The sequence below is a fragment of the Panicum virgatum genome, chromosome 2K (genome assembly GCF_016808335.1).
Source record: "Panicum virgatum strain AP13 chromosome 2K, P.virgatum_v5, whole genome shotgun sequence".
In the NCBI taxonomy this organism is placed as follows: domain Eukaryota; kingdom Viridiplantae; phylum Streptophyta; class Magnoliopsida; order Poales; family Poaceae; genus Panicum; species Panicum virgatum.
In genome coordinates, this window is record NC_053137.1 from 37,411,518 (window position 1) to 37,421,884 (window position 10,367).

Sequence of the window (10,367 nt, forward strand, 5' to 3'; positions counted from 1 at the left end):
AGAGAGTAGGGAGCTTTGGAAGTCAAGATTAGGTTTCTTTTATTTTTGACAACATGTGATGTGAGAAAGCAAAAGACAATTTATAATCTTGAGTTCGATTAGCTTTCTCCACTTCAACTAAGTGATACAAAAAATATACCGTACCCTTTCTCTAGATGAAAACATATATGAATCGAAGTGCTAGCTACATGTTTATATCTAAAAGTATATAATATATGTTTGAGTATTTATGGTGCCACCAGTATAAACATCTCCTATTTTTTTTTAGTTTCTTCCACTAATACAAAAATGATTTGTAAGAATATAATGTTCTATTTCTTTTCTATGGGCGGTTCAAAAGGTAACCTGCTCCTACAAATAGGACGGGGTTATTGTAGCATCTAATCCATCCCTGAAAAGTCAGTTGCCCCTAGAAATGGCTACCATTTTTTGGGTCGGTGATGCCATCACCCGCCTCAAAATTAAAAATAGCATTTCAAGGGGTGCATGACGCGACAACCCACCTCAAAAATAGTGGTTCTTTTTTAGAGGCGGATGATAGCGTTACCCGCCCCTAATGGTCCCACAAAAATAAATTCATAACTTATTCATATGATCTCAGATGAAGTTAATCTTTATATCAAAATTGTAGAGGATGACGAGACGCAAAATATTATAGTTGATAAATTTTCATTTAAGGTCATTTAAAGGTCCCAAAATTATTATGAATTCTCTAATTTTAAATTTTAGAAGTTTTGATTTTTTTTTCAAACAACCCCAGATGTAGAGTAGCTCCATATTTTAAAGTTGTAGTGGTAAGATCTAAAATTTTATAATTTACATTATTTATTTAAGACCTTTTAGAATCACAAGATTATTTAGTAGTTGTACCCTACACATGGCTATGACTATATAGTATCTCATACAGCTCAAGTCATTCTTTGAGGTTTCCACAATCTTAACATTTATATACACTGAAATACACTTGGCTTTTTTTTCTATATCTATAGATCACAATAACTATAGTGTAAAAGTTCAAATTTTTAATTTAGTTTGTTATATTTAAATATTTAAATGAAAGTTTTCAATAAAATAGTAAAATATTTTCAGGGGCGAATGGTGGCAGTCGCCCCCTAAAAATAGATTTCTAGGAGCGGGTGATGGTGTTACCCACTCCTGCAAATCGATTTCGGGGTTAATACACAAGAATAGAATACCTCATAGAGTCACAGGTGCCTGTATAGTGTGGTGGAGAGGAGAGTATACAAGGCTTGAGGTAGGTGGTTCAAACCCCAGTTGATGCAAATGTGCATATATTTCATCAAAAATTTGTACCTCTATAGTGTGCTGGAATATTGTTTTGTTTTTATTCTGTTTTTTCATTTTTTTTAATTTTCTGAATATTGATTTGTAGGGACGGTGACGGGGTGACTCACATGTAGAAATGGATTTTTTTTAAATTTTCTGAATATTGATTTGTAGGGACGGGTGACGGCGTGACCCACCTGTAGAAATGGATTTTTTGAGATATGTATGTTACTGGCTCTTGCAAAAGCCATCCGTAGCTACAAAAAGTAGGACTGGGTACCACCTGTCCCTACAAATGATGTTTTTTCTGTCCCTAAAAATTATTTTCTAAGTAGTTTTCCTTGCCTCCATTCTAACTTATCAATAAAAGTTGGACACTACTAAAGGATCAGAGCACATATCAGGTAAAAATGCATGGAGAAAATGTTGAAAATGCTATAAAAATGGATAAAAAATATCAAACACAAGATATAGTCATATGCACTCTGTGTCCACCCTTTATTTTAAAATTAAGCTCAACCGCTTCTTGCTGTCTATTCGTTAGCATAGCACTGATAATGCTACGTATATGTTCGTGTATAATCCCCCCCCTTTTTGCATTAATTTGTTCCTATTTGATAATTTACAAATTTTCAGAAATTGCTCGTGCTTGCGTTTTTGTAGAATTTCTTTAACACGTTCTTTGCACGGAATTGTTCCTAAATTCAAATTTTATGTGATATGCTACCATATTGTAGCTAGTAGCCTAGTACAAGGACTACTCATAGTCCACTAATAAGCAACCTGTTTGGCGAAAGCACCTGGTAACCAATACTCCCAAGCAACCTAGTTGAAATCTTGACTATGGTGCGTTGCAGTATCGGAGAACAACAGCCCAGGAAGGCAGCAGGGAATTGATCGATGATAAGAAGTTAGCGTGAATCCTGAGAATTTAAAATGTTCACATGCCTACGGCACCTTGCCATTTATTGCCATGCTGGATGCGTGCATCTGCCTGCCGGAAAGAATTGTGCCCCACCCCCAGGTGTGTTATTTAATGCATCATGAGACTTCTCTAGTTCCAGAGTCACTAAATTGTGCGTGCATGTACTAGTTGTTTATCCATTTTTGTTATTACATCACTGCCGCATTACTAGCTACTAGCATGTGACAACATAATGCCTTCAAATCGTAATCCACGATATAGCTTTATACTCCTAAATTGCAGCTGCTGACAATAATCATCCTTAGACACTTGTTGTTGGAGCTAACTTAGCTTGTACGGCTGTATATACGACCCTAATCTTAGCGTTGATTTATTAGTGGTTGCGTTGTGTAGCATTGGGAGCGTATGTGTCTGGGATTACTGGACGTATTCAAAACTCCAGTCACAATTAGGCACATGGCAGGCAGCAGCTTGCTAATGGTACTATCTGTTCTTTTGCCAAAACTTTTGTCCACAACAGCTGTGTGAGCACTAGCTAGCTTTTGTATTGGTTTTATTAATATATTAGTTTACAGTATAAATAAATAAAAGTTTATATAATAAGTTATACCATGCGCTGAAGTATAATAAATGAATGTTAAAATTACATTTTGTAGTTGAAAGAATCAAGATGCATAAGATGGGGTGAATTAAGCTTCTACAAAAATTTTTATTTGAAAATTAAACCCTACAAATAAGCACTATCCATCAAAGATAGGGGATTCCTTCCTCCGCCATATCTATCGAATAATATTCTGTACCATTAACTACTAAGATTATAAAACAAATGTTGTTGGTGATGGAGAGAAAAAATATATGGAGTATAAAAGATGTGTAATCTGTTGGAGATGTTTTAACACTACTGCAAAAACAATTTTTAGGGACGGATAAAATCGTATTTTTAGGGGCGGATGCAGTACCCGCCCCTAGTTTTCGCAACTAAAAATATCATTTTCAAGGGCGGATAATCCACCCGCCCCTAAAAATGATTTTTAGGAGCGGGTCACGGTACGACCTGTCCCTAAAAATCAATTTCTAGGGGCAGGTCATACCATGGCCCGCCCCTACAAATCTTTGTCCAAAAAATTAAAAAAATTAAAAAAAATCAAAAACAACAAAATAAAAAGTTCATGAAATATACACACTTACATCACCTGGGATTTGAACCGCAGACCCTCTACCCTCGCGTGTACCTTCCTTACCACTACACTACACAAGTACTTGTGACTCTATGAGGTATGCTATTCTTTTATATTAACTTGGAAATTTATTTGTAGGGGCGGGTGATGCCATCACCCGCCCCCATCACCCGCCCCTACAAACGCATTTTTAGGGGTGGGTGACGCCATCACCCGCCCCTAAAAATATTTTTCTATTTTATCTGAAAATTCATTTAATTATTTACATATAGCAAAATAAATTAGAAAAATATAAAACTTCTACACTATGGTTATTGTGAACTATAGAAACAAAAAAATATGTCTAGTATATTTCAGTGTATATAAAGGCTAAGATTGTGGAAACCTTAAAGTATGACTTGAGTTAAATGAGATACTATATAGTTATAGCTATTAGAGAACTAATAATATTTTTTTGGACCACTAGATGACTTTAAATGAAAAAGTTATAAACTACAAAGTTTTAGATCTGGTCATTCTCTACAAGTTTGATATAAAATTTGACTTCATCCGAGATTATATAAAAAAAGTTATGATTTTTTGTGTGGAACTATTTGTAGGGGTGGGCCATGTCATCACCCGCCCCCTAAAATGCATTTGTAAGAACAGGTGAGGCCATGACCCGCCCCTACAAATGGCACCATTTTTAGGGGCGGTTCATTGCATCACCCGCCCCTAGAAATGCTCTTTTTAGGGGCGGGTGACGCCATAAACCGCCCCTGAAAATGACGCTCATTTTTATCCGCGCCCTAAAAATGTTTTTCTAGGGGCGGGTCGGATGCTACAGTAACCCCATTTTATTTGTAGCAACGGATGATATTTTGGTCCGTCCCTGAAAAAAAATCGAGGCTTTCCTACAAATAATTTTTGTAGTAGTGTGAGAAAATGGACCATGTCTAGGGGCCGTTTGGTTCTAAGGGGGCTAACTAAAGTTTAGCCTTAACACATCAGATGTTTTAATATAATTAGAAGTATTAAACATAAACTAATGAAAAAACTAATTACATAGCCCTATAGCCAATTCGTAAGACGAATTTGTTAAACCTAATTAGCCCATGCAATGCTATGGTAAATATGTGCTGCTAATCATAGATTAATTAGACTTAATAATTTAGTCTCATGATTGGCATCCAAATATCTGATGCGATGGGGCTAAACTTTAGCTCTTCCATGCAAATATCTCATTCACGCTTTCTTACTAGTATTTGACAGTGAGCATCAGACATCTGTGCTGGCAGGAGGAAACAAATGGAGTACAAGTCAATCTTCGATTCTCGTATCACCACCAAATTTGGTGGTTAGCTAGTCATTCCAGCAAATGGCGCGCCCGATATTGGAGTTGAGAATATTGGTAGAGCCCAGGCCATCACATCTGACGACTGGTCATTTTTAAGACATGTTTGCATGTTCACCATACCGTTAGGTTTTTCTTCCTGGTGCTCTGGACCTCCATTATCATGAACAGGGGCGACGCTAGTGCACATGATGCACCATGGTAAAAAAAAATACCTACTAGATAGCTAAATTTTACCATGTAAATTATATTAACTTTTCTCTATCCAATGGAAAGTGCACCAGGATCAGTTCTAAGCTAGCTTCGCCCTTGGCTCTCATAGAAGTAGAGGTGAATTTGCAACGACAATGAGCAGCTACTCAGAACTAGAATGGTATAATGGGCAGAACCAGACATGATGCGGCGATAGGCGTACAGCGTACTATCTCTTCCGCATGATTTGAGCATGGCACGAGGCAGGTGCAATCTCCTAATTTCCATGAATTTGATTCGTTAGCAGCGTTGTTATTAATCATTAGTACAAAGGGTAGTTTAGTCATTTCGCACCGTAGGTGACAAGGATAAGCCAGCATCACGCACGCAATGGCCGGAGCTGGGCGGTGGGGGGCCCCGGGCGCCCGCACGGGTGCGTGTCGGGACGGACGAAAGGGCCTTCCACATGGGCCCCACCGGAAACAACAACCAGCAGATCCTCGAACGGAATGGGTCCCACGCGCGGGCCCCACGACGGGTCGATATGTGGCCAAGTTGCCAACAAACTTCAGTTGGTGTGTCCAAGTCAGGCCACACTCACACGTGTGGCGCCACGCACCTATTACGGTTCTCTTGCTTTCGCCGACGGCTCGGATCTTCTGTGCCCACGCGCACTTCAGGGAATTCTAAAAATCACAGCTATTCATATAAGCTTATTATATTATTTTATTTAAATAACAGTCCGATTTCAGGTCATGCTATTTTCCTGGACGTTAGGTTAGTGTCTAGCGGTATCTGATTTATAATTAAATTAGCAAAAAGTATTTTTTTTTGCGGGTAAATTAGCAAAAAGTATTGTACACCATGGACAACCGAGCTACTCCTTCGTTCTAAATTATAAGTTATTCCAAGAATCTTGGAGAGTCAAACTATTTCAAAGTTTGACCAAAATTATAGAGAGAAATATAAAGATTTATGACATCAAATATGTGCACTATGAAAATATAGCTAACAAAGAATCTAATGATACTTAATTGGTATCATAAATATTATTATCTTGTCATATAAATTTAGTCAAACTTGAAAAACTTTGATTCTTCAAGATTCTTGAAATGACTTATAATTTGTAACGGAGGGAGTAGTTAACCCACGAGAAACTTGCAAACTCCGCTTTATCACTAAATTGATATTTTTCTGGAGCGCATTGAATCTAGCGGAGGTATATTGTATCTAGCGGATGCAGATGCACCCAAAAGAAAAATGAAAAAAAATAGTGATTTGGATCAAATTTTCACCATATATATGTACCCCACGGTTTAACCTCATGCACTCACAAAGCAGATGCACCCCCTCTAACACGCTCTAGCTTCGCCAGTTATCATGCTATAATTATAACCAATTGCTAATAAACCACCCTTATAGATCTTACCTAACTATTGTCAACTTTGATATATACTATAAATTATTATGTTGGAGTGATCGCTTTAAGCTGCTTGCATGTAACATAGGCGGTATTGAAGGTTTTAGCCTTGAAGCATTATCTATCGCATAGTGTCCGAGCTGCACTAACATTTAAATTAGGCAGATTGTTTGTCAAGGGTTCTAAAACCTAGACTTTTCTTTAACTGTTGCTAACTATAGTCAAACAAGATAATGTATTTGGCCGTGGGTTTATTCTTTTCGACTTAGCTATGACGGTTGGGAATAGCATCAATAGTACTCCCTCCGCCCCTAAAAGAATGCAACTCCCGCTTTCCAAGAAGTCAAATAATTTTAAGTTGGACTAAATTTATACAAAATAGTATTAAATTAATTTACATTCCCTATTTAGCACCCTGGGTGTTGAATAAGTTATTTAGCACGCTGACCACCCATCGAAACTGGTGTGAGCCATGGATCCAAGTCGAAACCGGAAAAACGTAATCCCGAAATTGGAAAATTCTTCTTTAAACAGAAAAAACTAGCATCCATCCCGCAATCGAAAAATATGAGGTTCAAACCAGAAATTTGTCTGCGTGACCGAAAAAATTTTCTGAGTCATGGCCATCCATCCTGCAACCGGAAAATTAAAAAATCATAACCGGAAATCGAGCTATGTGACAAGAAAATTAAGGTAACCGGAAAGGTAAAAAGCTCTAATCGGAAAATTAAGGTTCAAACCGGAAATTGGTTCAACGTGACCGATCACGGCTGATACTCTTCCCGAGGCAAATGGATTTCTTATGTACTCCAACATGCTTGATATATTCATAATTTCTTTGTTATCAATTCTGATTTTTCTGTTACAATAACACGTTTCCGATTATGGAATCTTTGTTTTTCTGTTTCAGACTAGTTGGGGGTAATTTTCCGGTTTCAGGAACACCTTTTCCGGTTTCAGATAACAATTTTCCGGTTTCGTGAATACCTTTTCCGGTTTCATATTGTTCTTTTCCGGTTGAGATAACAATTTTCCGGTTCCAGGAATATCTTTTCTAGTTTCAGATCGCTGTTCATGGTATTTTCCAGTTACACAAAGAATTTTCCGGTTTCAGGAATATCTTTTCCAGTTTCAGATCGCTGTTCATGGTAGTTTCCAGTTACACAAAGAATTTTCCGGTTTCGGATTCCTTTTTTCTGGTCTCGGGATGGGGGGTGGCGCGCTGGATAATAATCCAGCACCTAGCATGCTAAATAGCGCCCCCCCCCTAAATTAATTATGTAATATACTATCATATATACTAAAACTATTTGAAGATATAAATATATTAGCAGCTTTTTCATATAAATTTGATCAAATTTGAAATGCGTGTATCTTCCAAAAGATCTTAGTTTACCGGCAGAAATTAAAGTTGTTTCTAAGATTAAGCCACGAGGGAAGGAATAAAAAAAGATAAGTATACACTTAAGAGCCATAGAGAATTAAATGATTTCTTTTTATACTTGTCCAAAACTCCTGAAATGTCTTATATTTGGATACAAATTTTGAACCATTTTACATTACAGTATAGAGGGAATATGTGTCACCGTTCCGCAAGCAAAGTCGTCAGCGATTCCTAAGCAGGTTTTATCCTGCAGCTACATCCCATTGTCCTCACTCCATTAACCAAAAAAAAACCTCTAGTCCTCATCCCACGCAGCCACACTGCAGACATCAGCTGATGCTCCACTAGCTAGGCCGATCTCTGGCTTCCGTCACAGAGCCATGACCATCACGGCATCATCGGAGCTCCTCCTGTAGCTCGATAACTGAAATATTTATTTTCGAAATGCCCATTCCATCCTTATCTGGAGTCAAGTCATGCATATCATCAGGATTGCTAAATAGGTTGCCCTTCTATTCTTAGCATTATGATTACAGTCCACTTCAAAACTGCCCTAACCATTAGTACAAGTAAATATTTAACCAATTTGTATTTCACACAAACTAAAACAAATAATGCCACACACTACAGCCATGTTTCAACTCCATGAATTTCATAAGCGTTTAGTGAGAATTTCATAGGAAACACTATATAAATCCAATTGTATTTATATGCATTTGTGCATACCCCCACTAAATCTGTTCCAAGAATGCATTCAGACAAATGAGGGCTTACGGATCTCTCTCGCGATCAACAGTAACGAGAAGAACCAAATCGAGTCCCCCAACCTGTTCCAGCGCATCCATACACGCCTCATTATCAAGCATCGTCATCCGACAAACAAGACTAGTATATTAGTTGTTGATTGATGCATGCATCATGCATGCATCATCGATCAAAGCAAATCTCTTCCTCCAAGCGCACCCCCCCCCCTTTTTTTTTGCAATGCGCGATGACAAGCCCTCGAATCTTTTTGTTTAAAAAAGAAATCGTTTATTAGCAAGCGTGCAAGTTGGGTTGGAACGACTTGCAAGCAACGATTGAGGCGATCGACCATCTCATCACTCCTTTTCATGGACTGATATTGAATTGTGTTAAAAAAAAAGTGTCTACTTGCCGCATCTTAGGCACGCATGATTGCACGAGCAAAGCAAACAGTAATCATGCTTGCACGCATATTAGCTAGATCAAGCCAATCGATCGCATCCGGCCGGCGGCCTTGCACGCACGGGTCCGTAGTGTCGTCCCTTCGTAATCTAGCATTTATTTGGTTATCAGGCAGTTGCATTCCCTTTCATGGACATGGACACATCCACACCCTTCAACCCAGAGAGATGAGCCGCCCGGGTGTGTCATGCAACGGCTAAAAAATAATTTAACTGTTGCAGGAGTATTGTGGTTTTTCCTAAAAAAAATTGTCCATGTCAAATTCCTTCGATATAATTCTGTGCATATTTGATGATATCATTCGATCGAAAGAGTTATCTTTTGCAGTCAAAAGAAGAGATGTGCACGCACGTACGCCGCACACTCGTGTCCAAATAAACGATAACGATTTTCCTCCTAGAATGCAGGGTCTGAACGACCCCAATAACTCAGGTGTCGTCGCACAGGGTGGTTTACATACACTAGATATATATACAGCTAGCAGGTGGCGGTCGTAGAGCAGAAAGGGGACGGAGGACTGGCCGCCGTGCCATCCGGAGGAGGTCGCCGTCGTCGGGTGCGTGATGGGCGGCGACAGACGCCGGCATTCGAGCGCGTCACGCGACGACGTACATGACAGCGCCCGGATATGATATATAGTATTTTCTACTAATTCTCATTTCTCTCGGGTCACCAATCACCAGCTAGCAGCCCATGCCGCAGCTTATTATTGTTATAGTTAGTATATATTGAGGGAAAAGCATATTATATTATTCAGCTGAAAAAGAAAAATATGTTCCTGCAATAAATGTAATAATTTCGGTATGCCAGTATGTAGGTAGATTAGAGGCTAATGCTTGCTGCTTAAGCAGTCACGGCAAACAGTTTCATGCATCGAGTAGGGCCCTAGCTACTAGCTACCTTTAATTATATTTGGTTTGCTTTGTATGGGTTTCGATCCGGTTGCGAGTTTGGAATACGATTGCACGCGTGTGAGCGATCCGCATTATGTTTTGGTTCCACATTATTCAAGTTCCCTCTCGTCGGGTAATCTAAGTCTTGTTTCAAGTTTTCAAGGAATTCGAAATTTTCATTCAAGAAGATTTTCAAGTTGTTGTTTCTTACGTAAATTAATGGTTATGAATGGTCACATGTATTTTACGGGAGCTGTATAGATAGGTGCTGAAGCCTGCATGCATATGATCTGAGCAATCAGTCTCAACGCTCATGACTGAAAAATGTTACACTATTACTTTATATCTGTAGATTAATTGGATCTTCCTGCTTCTCCACCAAGAGGGCACGTAGAGCCAGAGGGCCGGGAGATAAAAAAAAGGAATGAAAATAAAGAAAAGGGAGATGATAACCTTGGTGAAATTGCACGATCAATTCTTTGTTTACTGCGCTGCTGCTGGGTGGCCACCAGTCGGTTTGGGTACATATATATGTTTGGTGGTCAAATT